Source organism: Trifolium pratense, linkage group LG5, assembly GCF_020283565.1.
Source record: "Trifolium pratense cultivar HEN17-A07 linkage group LG5, ARS_RC_1.1, whole genome shotgun sequence".
In the NCBI taxonomy this organism is placed as follows: Eukaryota; Viridiplantae; Streptophyta; class Magnoliopsida; order Fabales; family Fabaceae; genus Trifolium; species Trifolium pratense.
The window spans coordinates 20795571-20814815 of record NC_060063.1 but is presented as its reverse complement, the minus strand read 5'-3'; the positions used below and the strand labels follow the sequence as shown (position 1 = coordinate 20814815).

At 38.5% G+C, this 19245-nt stretch overlaps 2 long non-coding RNA genes across 2 annotated transcripts; both read right to left on the bottom strand.

The window, feature by feature from the left end:
• Positions 1–569: 569 nt before the first annotated feature.
• On the bottom strand, positions 570–12401 carry LOC123883964. Its single transcript, XR_006800573.1, has 3 exons — positions 12008–12401; positions 1704–1797; positions 570–610 (listed from the first exon to the last, which is right to left on the bottom strand). It is a non-coding gene; the product is annotated as an uncharacterized LOC123883964 (long non-coding RNA).
• Positions 12402–14724: 2323 nt separating this feature from the next.
• Positions 14725–17603, bottom strand: LOC123883965. The gene is made up of 3 exons (XR_006800574.1): positions 17132–17603; positions 16064–16157; positions 14725–14765 (listed from the first exon to the last, which is right to left on the bottom strand). It is a non-coding gene; the product is annotated as an uncharacterized LOC123883965 (long non-coding RNA).
• Between the last annotated feature and the right edge of the window lie 1642 nt (positions 17604–19245).

Below are 19245 nucleotides of genomic sequence, written 5' to 3'. Positions count from 1 at the left end.
CCGGCGAGACAAGTCAAAAACATTCACATGATTTAGCAAGACTTAGCGAGACTCAGCGAGGTTCATTCTTCGCCTAGCGAGCACATCCAAAAATCTGGGTGCTCTGCTACGGTTTTGAACTTACGCTCACTAAACTCTCGTTTTCTCGGCTCACTAATCCACAAAATCCAAAATGTAACACCCCATTTTTCAAAGCATAAAAAGGGGTATTATTTTTTTTTTAAAACAACACGCTTAAATAAAATGGCGCGCGTGAACGCCCGCAGCTATCTCGGCAATTCGTCATTCAATAGAAAATAAATATAACATCAACACATTATATTACAGGGCTTCCTCGAAGCAAAGTGTGTACCTGAATAATTTACATACGGCGGATACATTAAGTTCATCAACCAAAAGACACGAGTTATGAACCGAATATATCACAAGGCCAAAAGGCACTAAACATGTCTGAGTATTAATGTATAAGACATACAGTCATCCAAAATACAAACTAGGCCCTAAGCCTAACCAAAATGTAGCCTAACAAGCGCTACTCTCTACACTCCGGGATAGTCCACGAAGTCCTCGCCGTCCACACGGCCTACGGTCTCAGATGGCGCTCCATCGTCTGGGGGTGGGAGGAGCCCGCGATATGGCATGCAAAATAAGGGTCACCAACTGGAAACAAGTAATAAAATACCGAATACACATACCAGAATAGAAAGCGGTAAACACTTATCACATCCTCACACCAAGAAGAATAAATAAAGTGCACACATACTCTAATGCAATGAATGCGACAACCCCTCTGGTTTCACAACCCTCTAACGCAAGCAAGGCGACAACCGCCACTGGTCTCGCAAACCTCTAATGAATAAAGGTGATAACCGCCACTGGTTAAATCACACGCATAAACCTCGGAATCTAACCACACTCAGACAAAGTACCAAACACCGGGTGAAGTCACTCAGACAAATCATCGACACTATCAACTGAGGTACAACCACTACAGATCGAATACCGACTTTAACAACTACGGTACAATCACTACAGATCGAATACCGACTAGAACAACTGCGGTACAATCACTACAGATCGAATACCGACTAGAACAACTGCGGTACAATCACTACAGATCGAATACCGACTAGAACAACTGCGGTACAATCACTACAGATCGAATACCGACTAGAACAACTGCGGTACAATCACTACAGATCGAATACCGACTTACCGGTATAGTCACTCAGCCAAATACCAAGCTCCGCTCACCAAGAATCCCGTAGGATTAAGTACTCCACTCACACAACCACACCTCGTGGTCCACTCCCGCAACCACTTATTAAACCCCATAAAATCCCTCAACCATTTGGGTGGACCCACTCTCGCAATCACACCCCGTGGTCCACTCCCGCAACCACCTCTTACCATGGACGCATGAGCATACGATACCCTTATCTATACCAATGCAACAACAATACATATATTATCACAATCATATGTAATCTCCCAACAAGCATGTCAACACATATATTTCATCAAATACTATGTCAGACAAGTAACCTCATGTATTCATCACGAACTCATATCGAGAATACATAATACAAACATGCCAAGCACTCACAAATAGTGCACAAACAAACACACAAAGCATTCACAACAACAAGCATACAACTATGCTATCGACGGAATTTAATACGGAAGTAAGAAGGTGCCCTTACCTCGGCAAAGCTTCCAACAAAAATCAACACACTCTACGCGCACGAAAACCGTCGCTCACGACGAAGTCCCACAGTCTCGGTTAACGCTCTTAACCTTCAACAAAACATAGTTCCACTATGTTAAAACATACTCTACACGATTTCTCCAATAAGCCCTAACTCGGCGACTATCGGGTTCAAGTCCTAAAATTGCTCTCTCACAACTACTAGGCTCAAATAGTTTTCAAAACAACTCTTTTTGAAACACAAACACCTCGAAGAATAGTTTTCATCGCAAAAACGTCGTTAAATAAAACCAACTATTTTTAAACCGTTTTCAAAAGAAAATCTCTTTTTAACAACTTATACCTCAATTTATAAGTTTCCAAAATCCTTTTAAAACAACAAGTCCGACGTATAACAAAATATTTTTCGCGCGTACGGAACTAAAACGTTTTCACGACAGTCCACAACTGTTTAACCCCTTTTAAACACAATTCTCGGCAAAACGGTTTTCAAACCAAAATGGCCATAACTCATTCAATTCTCATTCGATCGAGACGAGCCATACGCCAAACTCTTCGTCTCGAAAAGACGGATCGAATGGTTAAGTTTCCAGAAAACAAAACTGAAATTCTGGTATAGCAGAACCAGATGTTGTATAGAATGTCGAGACATCTGGTCTGACATGAATAACACGGCAAGGCATATAACATTAAAACGGATACTGAGAAATAATGTTTTATCAGATGTTCCAACATTCAATTTAAAGAGAATGTCATACTTAATGTTGTAACATCTTACGAAACATAATAAAATCAACAAGTAAATAAACTGCACAGGAAATTGTTAACCCAGTTCAGCCAACCTGCCTACTCTGGGGGATACCAATCCAGGAAGGAAATCCACTAATAGATCTAGTCACTAAGACCTCCAGCAAACCCTTTGAATTTACGTCTTACACTAAGACCTCCAGCAAACCCTCGGTTTACGTCTTACACTAAGACCTCCAGCAAATCCTAGGTTTACGCCTTATGACCTCGACACTACTCATGCAACTTCTGCCTAGGAACTCCTAGACATGAGATCCCATCTCACTTCCACTCACTCAACACAACCTGTGTTGTTTATAAAATGTTGGGAAAGATGTGGCGACAACTTGCCAAGACAACACTTCACTTTTGCTTAAAAGCTTCAAGTGAATCACACACGGTAAACTCCGTACTTCAAAGCTTAGGAGTAACCTTACAATAACAAACTCAGTTCTTAACTCGTGTTATAGAATCCACAAGTAAGAATCACAATTAAAAATACAAACATTATCTCCTTGCTTAAAAGCTTCAGAGATATTACAATACTCAACTCATTACCTAAAGGTTTCTGAGTGAGGACATAGTGACCATCTCACAACCCGAGTGGTTCACTTACACCAACTCTCCTAGAGAGTGGCTTAAAGACACGAAACCCTAAAGACTACATCTTTGATGAAACAATGGTTTCGGTTGATTAAAATCTTGGCCTTGAGTCTTCTTTATATAGACAGAGCTAGCACGCTCCTGATCTTCCAAGATAACCTTCAGAACACAGCTGGTCTTTGAGTCACGTCCAGCTAAGCAAATCAGACCTTAATAAAAACTTTCCTAAAATAGTTGATCCTCTTTAGGAAATAAACAATGTGTTGAATCATTCCATTAAGTCTTGATAAGAACATATCTTCACTGATAACGTCTTGATCAGATCAAATCTTGATATACACGTTTGTAGAGTGGATTTCCATATATAGCAGATACGTGTAATAAATGCGCGAGATTTGGGCAATCTGACTGTCGTACCCAAACATGTTACAACATTTGGTCCAACATCTTTTGTACCCAACATGTTGAAACATTTGGTCCAACATCTTGCTTGTATATTTGTTTTAGCAAAATGAGGCCAACACACAAATATCCAACAATCTCCCCCTTTGGCAATTTTTGGCTAAAACAACTTCAGCCCATTAATTAGCATAGAGAGATTTAAAAACCATACAATCCTTCAAGTCAACGTGAGCACACAAATATGAAGGAAGGTAGAACATCTTCTATGTTACTTCCAAAAGAATTCCTCAAATGAAAATAACGCACAGGGTAAAGAAATAAACTTTACCATAAACCATCAGAGGCATACACAGCAGCGGAATCATAACATACTTAGCTTCATCCTTCAGTAGAGAGAAATAAACTCTCACAAGCACACTTGGGAAAAATAAATTCCCACATCAGCATCAAGATGTTTTAACATTTTGTAGCGCATCATAACATCCATACATTAAGCACACATAGGCAGAGAAATTGATATTGCATTACTCTCCCCCTTAATATCATATCAGATAAACTTTACTTTTGCTCCCCCTGAATACATCACTCCCCCTGAATTCATGCATGTCACAACACACACTACTACTTCTTCATAGACAGGCTACAACATTATAAAGTAGCAGAAAAACACAAACATACCAAACATACTACTCCCCCTTTTTAGCCACAAAATATGCCAAACAAAACTTCGTGCATAGGGCAATAGTAATGAACATCACAGAAATCCATAGTACAGAATATCAGAGCATAACAGATTCATATATTAGTATCTAGCAATCCATAGTCTTGAAATAGCAGAAGCATTACATCACGTACCAACAGAAAAGGCAAATGTCCTCAACATTATGCTCCACATCATATAATCATCAGATACCATACATCACATACTGCTACCGCACACAAAACACATCACAGATCGCAACTCCTTAAGCAAACCACAAAGTAGCAGTTGGGAAGAGTAAATTCTCACATAGCGGAGAAAAATAAGTTCTCATGCATTCAGGATGTTCCAACATATGGCAGGACATCATCCGGAGCAAACAAATAGAGCTTTGCACAACAGAATAGTAACTACTTACTGCATTATGCTACTTCCCCTCAAACTCAGAATCAGAGCAAAAATTAATTTTACTCCCTCCAAATACATTGACACATGCTTATCAGAATGATCATCAGAAAACAATTCTTACTCCCCCTCAATTTTATCATCCATATCAGCACATAAGCATACAGCAACGCAGATTCAATACTACACCACTCAGATTAGCAGATGTTTAAGCATCAGATACCACATCATATAGTAGAACACATCCAACCACTAAAAGAGCATGCATATGTGTCAACATCAGGTAGCACAACAGACATTAGCAGTAAATCATATCATGCCTACCAACTACTAAACTACTTCCCTTTTTAGTCAGAAGTTTAGACAAAATAGGGTCTTCATGCATTAATCAAAGAGTACAATAGTAGATATATCCAGGAACATAGTGCACAAAGCTACTACAAACGAAGACAACACCATGGGATACATACCTCATCAGATATAAATCAGCAGTGGAGTCATCATCAAATAACATAAAACATATCACACTTCATCAGCACAAAATTTTCAACATGATGACCAAGATGTTTCACCATCTAGTAGCACATCAGATAGCACAGGTTCCTCCGGTATGGTATCAGAGCATTGACAACAAGGATGTTTCAACACATAATAGCACAACACATAGCACATGTTAGCAAAGATGTTTCAACATATTTATCTAGCGTGGTATCAGAGCGAATATGAGCAATCACAAAATACGTCACATGTTAGCAAAGATGTTGCAACATATGGTAGCACAGCTTCTAGCACAGGTTCTTCCAGCATGGTATCAAAGCACGTGGTCTTCCAATCAGGGCACGCAACATCCATCTAACAGAAACTCCCCTTGTACACATGATCCCATCTTTGTGCAAAGGAAGCACGATGAAAGGAAACATTGCCACAGAGAGCAACAAGCACATTCTGAGGGATCTTTTTCCCACCAGACTTTTTCTTTGAGGCAGAGGGTGTGATGTCTGGTACATCCTCCTCAACATTATACTCAGAGTTACTTGAAGGTGCTTCCTTTCTGTTCAGACTCTATCTCTTCTTACTAGCAAGCACAATAACCTCATACATGTTCTTCAACCACTTCTTCATTAAGTGGCACAGTTTGATGCCTTTCTTTAGACTGAGAGACCCTTCTTCAACCTCAGTAGAATTCTCTTCATCAGACCCTGTTTCTTCATCAGATGAGTCAGATGGGTCAATAGATGTCCCAACATCTTTCACCACAGCAGTTTCTTGAACAGGTTAATAGTAACATCAGCCTTAGGTTGGTCCACAGATGTGTCAACGTCTGTCACAACATCCTTTTCAGGAACAGTTTGTTTTGATTTATCAACAACAGAACCAATAGCATCTTTTGTCTGAGATACATCAGCAACAAGAACATCTATAATTGTGTTTGTGGAATCAACAACATTCACACCAGCAGAGATAATAATGTCAGGAGCTAGTAATACTTCTCATAGCTTCTTTCTCCTTTAAAGCACAAAGGGAGAAATAAACTCCCATATACAGAGGAAAATGAATTCTCACACATCAGAGAAAAATAAATTCTCAAAAATCAGATCAGGATGTGTAGACATCATGGATGACATCATAGCATAACATATTTCATGAGAACATAAAGCTAGAGGTTTCAAAAGCAGATCTGAAACTATCACACATAGTAGTAGTAATCACATTTAAGTATCACATATCTGAGCATTATCACATCTGATTACAACACATCTGAACACATATAGTACTTCTCAACAGAATGCACATCCACACAAACAGTCATAGCATGACAAGTTCTCTTTTAGTCATACTTTGAGTAATAGCTTGGTCTCATGGAAGATCATCAAGATCAGTTTCTTCCACCACAGTCTAAACTTCAATACTCCAAACCACCATCTGGTTTAAGACTCTCAGAGCCATATTAACATCAGTTTGGGGAATTGTAGAACAGGTTTCAACAACACGAACAGGTTGGTCCAAGATGTTTCGACATCTGATGTGATATCAGACTCAGGTGAGGTTTCTTTGGGGGACACAACCACAACTTTAGTGGGGGATAACAAAGTGACAGAATCAACAACTTTGAAAGATGACACATAAAAAAAAATTCAAAAAAAAAAATGTCATCAACAACCACAACATTCATACTAGACTGACCTATGGTTTTAAGAGATCTTGGTTTATCTAGTCTTACAATTTCAGAGGCAGATCTCACAGATGTTTCAACACTACCCACAACATTTGAACTGACAAAAACCTTTAATAGAGGTAACAAAATTTGATTCAACATTTAGAGGTGACAACTGAATTAATGAGGTTATCAAAACGAGTTTGGTAGGTTTATTAACATCATCAACAAACATAGATAGACTTTTCTATGATCTTTTGAAAGATAAGATTAACCTGGATAATGGATTTAGAAATAGGTTTCCTAGATGATGCACATTTTGTTCACCAAGCAATATAGAAGTAGTTTCAGATGGATTAAAGTATTCACAGACCTTTTATGCATTCTCTTTTGACACCTGGTTGATCACACTGTCCATTTCACTTCCTTGTTGATCTTACAGGAAACATGTCTCGAATAATGTTCTAACATTCAGTCAGACATTGTCTTCTTTTACTTGCATTGATCAACACATCTTCAAACATACTGTCTTCCACTTGATTCTAAGTGTTCTTCTTTCACTTAGACTTAGTGACACATACCAAGACATATGAATATCACATTTGTGACATCTCCCAATAATGAAGACTCCTGGAAAGTCCTTCCAAAAAAAACTGTAGAGAAAAATAAATTCTCCCAGGCTCAACCATTTAACGACTCGAGAGATATGTGAATAACTGATATAATTATTCAGCTTTACATGACTAGAATCAACCATGCCTTGTTAATAATTTCATAATGTCACAACATGTTGTCTGACATCATATTCTCATATGAGGCAAAGATCTCCAGAAGCTTGTACAACACTCTAGACAATATATATGTACCAATGCAATCCACAGAAAAACACATGACTCTACCTGTCATAGATAATCAGGGCTCCAACTGAAGATGAAAACTCGAGCACTAAATGAAAACATGTGAAAGACTTCATGCTTTCATGTTGAAGGGCAACACCAACTCCTTCAGTAGAGTCGATTCTGAGTAGATATTCTCACTTCTTGAGAATAGATTCAAGCATTCTGACCTCTTCAGTTAACAAGGACACATCTGATCAATGTCCTAGCAGAACCACACTATGTATCATGGCCTTTTGAATAGGCAAGATGTCATGCATACAAGGTGTAAAGTCACTCACAAAGTCCAAAACATCTTAGTTTGCTTAAAAGCTTGACTAAGATCCTGATTATCAACCCTTTTCTAGAGTGACTTGCAACAGAAGAAAACCAAAGACAATTATCAAACCTCAGTATTTGACAATATTCTTCTGCCCTTACATTCACTAGTAGTTGTTGATACTAGTGGAATAAATAGTCATGCATTGCTAGAGCATACTATTAAAACAAGATCAGAACCTCCACATTCTGATTCACATAGTCAGAAACACGTCTTCTGACCACACAGCTTGAGCACTCCCATGCAAAGTCTCAAGCACCTTCCACAGAACAGCCATCAATAAATATGATGTTACAACATCATTTGGGACACCAGCTTCTGATTTTGGAACCCAATTACATTGATTCATAAATCACCATTCAAAAGGACTCATTGTGCATAGACATCCTTCAAGAAGCTCCCAATAGAGTACCATCAATGCAGATCATCCAGGTTTTTCAAAACACCTTCTCACACAAGGTAGGACATTAGATCTGACATCATTCTTCTGCACATATATGGCACCAACAGATAACATCCACTCATGACAGTTATTCTTACAAAAAAGTCATTCCAGATTAGGTCAGTTGCTTGACCTTGTACTCCACCCTGAGTAGAACCAGCTTCCTTGGCTGAAGGAGCAGATGTTGGAGAAGATGCTTCAACATTAATTCTGACATCAATCTCAATCCCATCGGTTTCATCCTGAACTATGGTCTGAAGATACCATAGTAGTCCATAACTCTTGCAAGGGGACACAGGAGAATCAACCATCAGTAGTTGATCAACCTTCAATATCAAATCATCCACACAGGCAGGGACGTGCATATTTTACATCTCAAAAAATTCTTCCAATGTTCCAACCCCTTGTCTTACTTTGAGATGTTTGATGGCATTCTTCTGAACCTATAGAGGAGATTCCCTCTAACAGGTATCTGGAACACTTTGATCCAACATAATATCAGGTACTACAGATGTGACAGTACTTAGCACAACATCAGTCTTAGGTGCCAAAGATGTACCAACATTCGACGCAACATCATTTTCAGAGACAGATCAACAAACTCACTTGTGACCTTAGTGGAAGCATTAAATACATCAGATGGATTTCCCTTGATTAGTGTGCACCAGACAATGGAGAGAGGGATGCAACATATACTTCCTTTCTCTTCAACACAAACACATATCTTGAAGGGAAGTAAAAACTTCATCAATCTTAATTCAAAAGATATCTTTAACGCACAAGGTAAAGAATTAACTTCACCAAAAATACCAGAGAACCATAATCCTTTGGTCCCAAAAAAATAAATCCTCCTTGTTTAATCATGCATTCGTACAACTAGATATTATCACAAGAATATAACATGCATGGTTAAAACATCATATAACACATCAACACTGCACACAACTTCAACTACCACTTACTTGGATCAGACATGAACTAACCCAAGAGGTCAACCATATGTTGATTGTGTCCCAACAAACTTATCTAAGACATGTTTCTAGTGTAGAAACCATCTCAGACACAGATGCCTCCTCTTCCAGATCAGGAGAAGGTTCCAAACATATGTAACCAACACACACATTTGTTTAGCACCCAAGCATCTGCCATGCCCTACTGTCATCCAACAAGATTCTGCAGAATCTGCTCGTCAGATGTTCCGTCAGATGTTCCAACATCTGGTAAGACATCAGTTCCCTTTTAACGGAACACACCAAGAAATCCTTTATCAAAGCCAATGGAGGTTAGCTTTTGGAAGCAAAAATAAATTGCTCATAACTTTCTTCAGATCCCTTTTAAACAAACTCATACATGAGTGCCTTTATGAGTGGACTTAAGATCACCCCCAAGTATCTTTGTCATCTCTAACAAAACTCTCCTCGAGCATCACCACACCAGGGCTTACATCATAGAACAGAGTGGTGCATCCTCAACAAACAAAACCACCAGGAGTTTTCCATCAGATATATATGCAGCGGAATTCAAACCACAAAACTCCTCAACAAACCTCAGGCACACTACAATAACACATGTTTGAAAATAAATCAAACCATACAGCAACTCATCACAAGATCTACACGCCTGACCAACAAAAGATAGGTCTAATACACACCCTATCATGAATAGTCCATCCTCCACTTCTAGGGACCATTCAATCAATGTGAACTTCTCCAAGTTCAAACAAATTTTCATTATTCCTTACTTGCCCATAACCAGAAAGTATCTTCCCTAAGATCTCATCCAGAAAACAGAACAGGATGCCTGCTCTGATACCAATTGAAATTCTGGTATAGCAGAACCAGATGTTGTATAGAATGTCGAGACATCTGGTCTGACATGAATAACACGGCAAGGCATATAACATTAAAACGGATACTGAGAAATAATGTTTTATCAGATGTTCCAACATTCAATTTAAAGAGAATGTCATACTTAATGTTGTAACATCTTACGAAACATAATAAAATCAACAAGTAAATAAACTGCACAGGAAATTGTTAACCCAGTTCAGCCAACCTGCCTACTCTGGGGGATACCAATCCAGGAAGGAAATCCACTAATAGATCTAGTCACTAAGACCTCCAGCAAACCCTTTGAATTTACGTCTTACACTAAGACCTCCAGCAAACCCTCGGTTTACGTCTTACACTAAGACCTCCAGCAAATCCTAGGTTTACGCCTTATGACCTCGACACTACTCATGCAACTTCTGCCTAGGAACTCCTAGACATGAGATCCCATCTCACTTCCACTCACTCAACACAACCTGTGTTGTTTATAAAATGTTGGGAAAGATGTGGCGACAACTTGCCAAGACAACACTTCACTTTTGCTTAAAAGCTTCAAGTGAATCACACACGGTAAACTCCGTACTTCAAAGCTTAGGAGTAACCTTACAATAACAAACTCAGTTCTTAACTCGTGTTATAGAATCCACAAGTAAGAATCACAATTAAAAATACAAACATTATCTCCTTGCTTAAAAGCTTCAGAGATATTACAATACTCAACTCATTACCTAAAGGTTTCTGAGTGAGGACATAGTGACCATCTCACAACCCGAGTGGTTCACTTACACCAACTCTCCTAGAGAGTGGCTTAAAGACACGAAACCCTAAAGACTACATCTTTGATGAAACAATGGTTTCGGTTGATTAAAATCTTGGCCTTGAGTCTTCTTTATATAGACAGAGCTAGCACGCTCCTGATCTTCCAAGATAACCTTCAGAACACAGCTGGTCTTTGAGTCACGTCCAGCTAAGCAAATCAGACCTTAATAAAAACTTTCCTAAAATAGTTGATCCTCTTTAGGAAATAAACAATGTGTTGAATCATTCCATTAAGTCTTGATAAGAACATATCTTCACTGATAACGTCTTGATCAGATCAAATCTTGATATACACGTTTGTAGAGTGGATTTCCATATATAGCAGATACGTGTAATAAATGCGCGAGATTTGGGCAATCTGACTGTCGTACCCAAACATGTTACAACATTTGGTCCAACATCTTTTGTACCCAACATGTTGAAACATTTGGTCCAACATCTTGCTTGTATATTTGTTTTAGCAAAATGAGGCCAACACACAAATATCCAACAAAAACAATTTTTGAGGGGACGAAAATACCCTTTCCAAATTCGGCCAGAATTGGTATTCACACCAAAAACCATTTTTCGAATAAACTAAACCGACACGTTAATATACCTACTCGATATAAACACGTTCCTCAAATAAAAATGGCCGTTCGACATTTTTTCCAAAATCTCTACACTTTTCAAATGTTCAAAACAATTAAAGTCTTTTGGATATAAAACACCTAAACTCACACAACAAATTTTCTCAAAAGAAATGAGTAAGCAAATCAAAACTTAACACCATTTTTTTTTATCATTATAACAATTAATTCAAATGACAATTTTCCTTCTAACTCTAATACTACAAGGCATGGATCTATAATATTAACCAAGACAAAAATTGAAATAAAACCTCTTCCTATTTCACTCTAGTTTTCGGGCTAGGAAAGAGAGAGATAAATTGGTGATTTGTTACCTTAGCTAGTGTCACTAGAATCATAAGAGCAAGACCAAGCTTTTTCCTTCTATCAACTTCTCCAAAATCATTTAAGAATCTTGATAAAAAATGAGTTTCTTCCATCTTGTTTCTTACCAACACAAAGAAATAAATTTTCTAAGGGGTGGAGAGAGAGCTACGGTTATGAGAGGAAGAAGGGAAGGGAGTTGGGTTCTCATGGCTTTTGCCTATTTAAAGCTAATCATGAATCATTCTAGGCCCTTGGATCAAATAGTGCACTAAAGCCATGATTAAATCCTAGCCCTTGGATCAAATACTTGGCCAACTGGCAATCTAAAATAAATATCTAGATATTTTCCTTCTCACGCCTCACAGCTCTCGCGCGCCGCGACGAACAAAACTTGTAAAAACAGAAAACCTACGGAATAAAAGTCCGTCTTAAGACATTTCCAAAACTTATCGCCGAATCATTTTCCGTGACTGTAATTTTCTTCCACACTCCTGAAAATTATTCTCAGGACAAATCCTAACTCGCGCAGATATATAAAACTTCCATCTAAAATTCTACGGAATTCAGAAGCCGTAAAATTTTACGTCAGCGGGTAAAATTTCTACTCGTTTTTCCAAAAACAAGAATAATCCAAAACTCGTCGTTCTGACTTCACAGAAACCTTCTCATTCCTGAAAGAGGATTACAAGCCAAAAGTCTGTGCCTTTCCAGCGCACGAGCACAAAACAGACTCCATTTCAGCAAAAATCCCATTATTGCGACGATACTCACAAAAACACTTAACCAAAAACCCTAAATTTCTTAGCCATTACTTATTTTCCTCACACAAAAGGTACTGTGGAGTTTCGGGTCTTACATTACTACCCTCCAAAAAGAAGTTTCGTCCTCGAAACTAAAGATACGAGTAACAACTCAGCTAGTTATTACCATCACCAGCACAACAAAATCCCTCAGGATTAGGTATAGTCACGCGGATGCTAACACCGGGTGAAGCCACACAGATGCTCTCACCAACAACCCGGCACAAACGTGCACCAACCACAACTCTCAACGAGTTCACCACTCAAAATTAGCCGCACAACCAGGTTCACAACCCCAAGTTCCTCAAATGTCCTAGAGTTCACACAAAATTTTTCCAAAGTCACCTCTTTCGCCTCCGCGACACAGCCTATTCCACTAGGTTCACGCGAAGCAGTGACTGGCTACCCTCCAAAAAGAAACACCGAACTCTCTGTGCACCACCAAAGCTAGCAAAAACTAGTCAATTCCAGTCAACACGACTCCGTCTACTATCAACAAGAGATTAAGGATGATCAGTTCCTCAATTTGTCAATAAATAGTCGACAATCATGATGCTTCGTTCCACTTGTGCTCAATGTCCTCCGTGGTACAAGGGTTCCACAATTCCTTCGAGGTTTTCCTTAATGCTTTCCTCGATCTCTTACGATTTCGACCTTGTCTTCGTAAGACACAACGCTCAAAACACGGCACTCAAACTCTCATGCTTCCACTCATGAGACATCCATTGAGTATAATCCAACAGTAGTACAGTGCCACCACGGCAGTTACCACCAAACCGTTACATTCCGAAAGAAGTTGTCTTCTCTATAGAAGAACTTCACACTTGACTGATATCCATAAGTTCGCAACTCAATGAATACGTCGAACCGTATGCTCACCTTCGAATCTCTTTCCAAACACGACTTAAATAATACCATCCCAACCTCCCGGTTGGTGATTACAACTCCCCATTTGTCTTGGCACTTGCCAAACTATACCATCTACTCCTCTTGGACTCCCTTATACAATCTCAATTTCCCAAAAATTGGTTTCTTACACGTCCACATTACTTCCCAAAAATAAACCTTAGGGTACTCCTTACATTACTATTGTTCAACCATCCATGGTGACAATATCCGAATTCCTTTACAAGAATGACGTCCACTCGTCCACACTCAACATCTTCGAGTGACCACATCCAACGCTACTTCCAAGAATCCCTTGTAGTTCTGATTTGTTCCACCATCTTTCTTTTTCACCATTAGGACTAATGCTCCTCACGGGGACACACTTGGCGTAATAAATCCTTTTTTCAATTCCACAGAAACTTCCACATCCATCCGACAAGTGTTAAAAGCAGTCACATCACGTTTGGTTGAAGTCACACACTAACTCATTCGGGGGTCACTCCCACGAAAGACTCACTGCTACTAACAACGATTCGCGAAACCAACGCGACTCTAACTCTAGACTGACTGACCTCAGACTGTTAACTCATGTACACACTTTCCCTTTGATGATCTAATGCCGAGCTCTGATACCAAAATGTAACACCCCATTTTTCAAAGCATAAAAAGGGGTATTATTTTTTTTTTTTTAAAACAACACGCTTAAATAAAATGGCGCGCGTGAACACCCGCAGCTATCTCGGCAATTCGTCATTCAATAGAAAATAAATATAACATCAACACATTATATTACAGGGCTTCCTCGAAGCAAAGTGTGTACCTGAATAATTTACATACGGCGGATACATTAAGTTCATCAACCAAAAGACACGAGTTATGAACCGAATATATCACAAGGCCAAAAGGCACTAAACATGTCTGAGTATTAATGTATAAGACATACAGTCATCCAAAATACAAACTAGGCCCTAAGCCTAACCAAAATGTAGCCTAACAAGCGCTACTCTCTACACTCCGGGATAGTCCACGAAGTCCTCGCCGTCCACACGGCCTACGGTCTCAGATGGCGCTCCATCGTCTGGGGGTGGGAGGAGCCCGCGATATGGCATGCAAAATAAGGGTCACCAACTGGAAACAAGTAATAAAATACCGAATACACATACCAGAATAGAAAGCGGTAAACACTTATCACATCCTCACACCAAGAAGAATAAATAAAGTGCACACATACTCTAATGCAATGAATGCGACAACCCCTCTGGTTTCACAACCCTCTAACGCAAGCAATGCGACAACCGCCACTGGTCTCGCAAACCTCTAATGAATAAAGGTGATAACCGCCACTGGTTAAATCACACGCATAAACCTCGGAATCTAACCACACTCAGACAAAGTACCAAACACCGGGTGAAGTCACTCAGACAAATCACCGACACTATCAACTGAGGTACAACCACTACAGATCGAATACCGACTTTAACAACTACGGTACAATCACTACAGATCGAATACCGACTAGAACAACTGCGGTACAATCACTACAGATCGAATACCGACTAGAACAACTGCGGTACAATCACTACAGATCGAATACCGACTAGAACAACTGCGGTACAATCACTACAGATCGAATACCGACTAGAACAACTGCGGTACAATCACTACAGATCGAATACCGACTAGAACAACTGCGGTACAATCACTACAGATCGAATACCGACTAGAACAACTGCGGTACAATCACTACAGATCGAATACCGACTAGAACAACTGCGGTACAATGACTACAGATCGAATACCAACTAGAACAACTGCGGTACAATCACTACAGATCGAATACCGACTAGAACAACTGCGGTACAATCACTACAGATCGAATACCGACTTACCGGTATAGTCACTCAGACAAATACCAAGCTCCGCTCACCAAGAATCCCGTAGGATTAAGTACTCCACTCACACAACCACACCTCGTGGTCCACTCCCGCAACCACTTATTAAACCCCATAAAATCCCTCAACCATTTGGGTGGACCCACTCTCGCAATCACACCCCGTGGTCCACTCCCGCAACCACCTCTTACCATGGACGCATGAGCATACGATACCCTTATCTATACCAATGCAACAACAATACATATATTATCACAATCATATGTAATCTCCCAACAAGCATGTCAACACATATATTTCATCAAATACTATGTCAGACAAGTAACCTCATGTATTCATCACGAACTCATATCGAGAATACATAATACAAACATGCCAAGCACTCACAAATAGTGCACAAACAAACACACAAAGCATTCACAACAACAAGCATACAACTATGCTATCGACGGAATTTAATACGGAAGTAAGAAGGTGCCCTTACCTCGGCAAAGCTTCCAACAAAAATCAACACACTCTACGCGCACGAAAACCGTCGCTCACGACGAAGTCCCACAGTCTCGGTTAACGCTCTTAACCTTCAACAAAACATAGTTCCACTAACATAGTTCCACTATGTTAAAACATACTCTACACGATTTCTCCAATAAGCCCTAACTCGGCGACTATCGGGTTCAAGTCCTAAAATTGCTCTCTCACAACTACTAGGCTCAAATAGTTTTCAAAACAACTCTTTTTGAAACACAAACACCTCGAAGAATAGTTTTCATCGCAAAAACGTCGTTAAATAAAACCAACTATTTTTAAACCGTTTTCAAAAGAAAATCTCTTTTTAACAACTTATACCTCAATTTATAAGTTTCCAAAATCCTTTTAAAACAACAAGTCCGACGTATAACAAAATATTTTTCGCGCGTACGTAACTAAAACGTTTTCACGACAGTCCACAACTGTTTAACCCCTTTTAAACACAATTCTCGGCAAAACGGTTTTCAAACCAAAATGGCCATAACTCATTCAATTCTCATTCGATCGAGACGAGCCATACGCCAAACTCTTCGTCTCGAAAAGACGGATCGAATGGTTAAGTTTCCAGAAAACAAAACAATTTTTGAGGGGACGAAAATACCCTTTCCAAATTCGGCCAGAATTGGTATTCACACCAAAAACCATTTTTCGAATAAACTAAACCGACACGTTAATATACCTACTCGATATAAACACGTTCCTCAAATAAAAATGGCCGTTCGACATTTTTTCCAAAATCTCTACACTTTTCAAATGTTCAAAACAATTAAATTCTTTTGGATATAAAACACCTAAACTCACACAACAAATTTTCTCAAAAGAAATGAGTAAGCAAATCAAAACTTAACACCATTTTTTTTTATCATTATAACAATTAATTCAAATGACAATTTTCCTTCTAACTCTAATACTACAAGGCATGGATCTATAATATTAACCAAGACAAAAATTGAAATAAAACCTCTTCCTATTTCACTCTAGTTTTCGGCCAAGGAAAGAGAGAGATAAATTGGTGATTTGTTACCTTAGCTAGTGTCACTAGAATCATAAGAGCAAGACCAAGCTTTTTCCTTCTATCAACTTCTCCAAAATCATTTAAGAATCTTGATAAAAAATGAGTTTCTTCCATCTTGTTTCTTACCAACACAAAGAAATAAATTTTCTAAGGGGTGGAGAGAGAGCTACGGTTATGAGAGGAAGAAGGGAAGGGAGTTGGGTTCTCATGGCTTTTGCCTATTTAAAGCTAATCATGAATCATTCTAGGCCCTTGGATCAAATAGTGCACTAAAGCCATGATTAAATCCTAGCCCTTGGATCAAATACTTGGCCAACTGGCAATCTAAAATAAATATCTAGATATTTTCCTTCTCACGCCTCACAGCTCTCGCGCGCCGCGACGAACAAAACTTGTAAAAACAGAAAACCTACGGAATAAAAGTCCGTCTTAAGACATTTCCAAAACTTATCGCCGAATCTTTTTCCGCGACTGTAATTTTCTTCCACACTCCTGAAAATTATTCTCAGGACATATCCTAACTCGCGCAGATATATAAAACTTCCATCTAAAATTCTACGGAATTCAGAAGCCGTAAAATTTTACGTCAGCGGGTAAAATTTCTACTCGTTTTTCCAAAAACAAGAATAATCCAAAACTCGTCGTTCTGACTTCACAGAAACCTTCTCATTCCTGAAAGAGGATTACAAGCCAAAAGTCTGTGCCTTTCCAGCGCACGAGCACAAAACAGACTCCATTTCAGCAAAAATCCCATTATTGCGACGATACTCACAAAAACACTTAACCAAAAACCCTAAATTTCTTAGCCTTTACTTATTTTTCTCACACAAAAGGTACTGTGGAGTTTCGGGTCTTACACAAAACATCAAGCATATAACATCTTTATATACTTGAAAGTAAAACTAGAATCATGCATCAATAATCACAACATAGAATTATGAGATCTTTATATTTTTACTCATAAAACGCATGACAATTCGAGTTCCTAGTAATCATCTAGCACATGTTATAAACAAACATATAACAACACACACTAGGATTCACTAACATCCTACTCTTCTCACTTTCAAGAAAAATTTTAGTTTTCACTTAAAAGAAAATAATTTTATATTTTCACCAAAATCTTCATCGTTAAGAAATAATATTAGTTTTTCTTTTAAAATTATTTCAAATCATTACCACATGCAGTTTTATATCATGCCGGATCGTCACATGCAGTTTTATATCATGCCGGATCTTCACATGCAGTTTTATATCATGCCGGATCTTCAACAATACATAAGCAAACCACAACAACCGAATTTAAACCACACAAAGGTTAAAAATTTAAGCATTCACAACTATTATAAACATAAAAGTATAGCATTCACATCGCACACTCAACAAAAGAATGGATAACTTATTCCAATTCACAGTACATACGGTTCATGAATAAACAACAATAAGTAAATTCATAAAACAAACACTTCACAACTAATCGTTACTTATGAAACTATAAATTCATAAATCAACACCAATTAAAACCCAAGTTTCAAGAATTAAGTAAAACAACATGTCCACAAAATTCATGAAACTTATCATACATTTGTAAGATAGATAATTAGTGACTAAGGTGCAAGTGTATCTACAACATTTAATTCACAAGAAGTTATGACTCACAGACAAACACGACTGACACACAACGCTCACTAGGCCTGACTGCACAGACCTGCTCTGATCGACACATAACCCACACAGTCCGAAGACAACGGGGCTCTGATACCAATTGTAACACCGAACCCATTATTTAATTAATTCTACCTTTATTAAATCTTTTTCAAAAATACGCAACGGAAAATTGCAATTTAAGTTATAGAATATTAGTTCTAGGTATTACACTCCTCTTTACAAAATAATACTAACATGATTATTTAATAAAAACTCGTTTTATACAATATAAATTCCCTTATAAAAGATACATTTTTCCAATCTAAATACATGAGTCATGAATGACTCTATATACAACATAAAACCCCTTTTCCTGTGTCACAATCAGAGCGGAGCTTCACCGACGACTCGACATCGAATACCACAAAATCCTGTAAAATCTAGACCCCCAACGGTCCAGCACATAACACATAAAA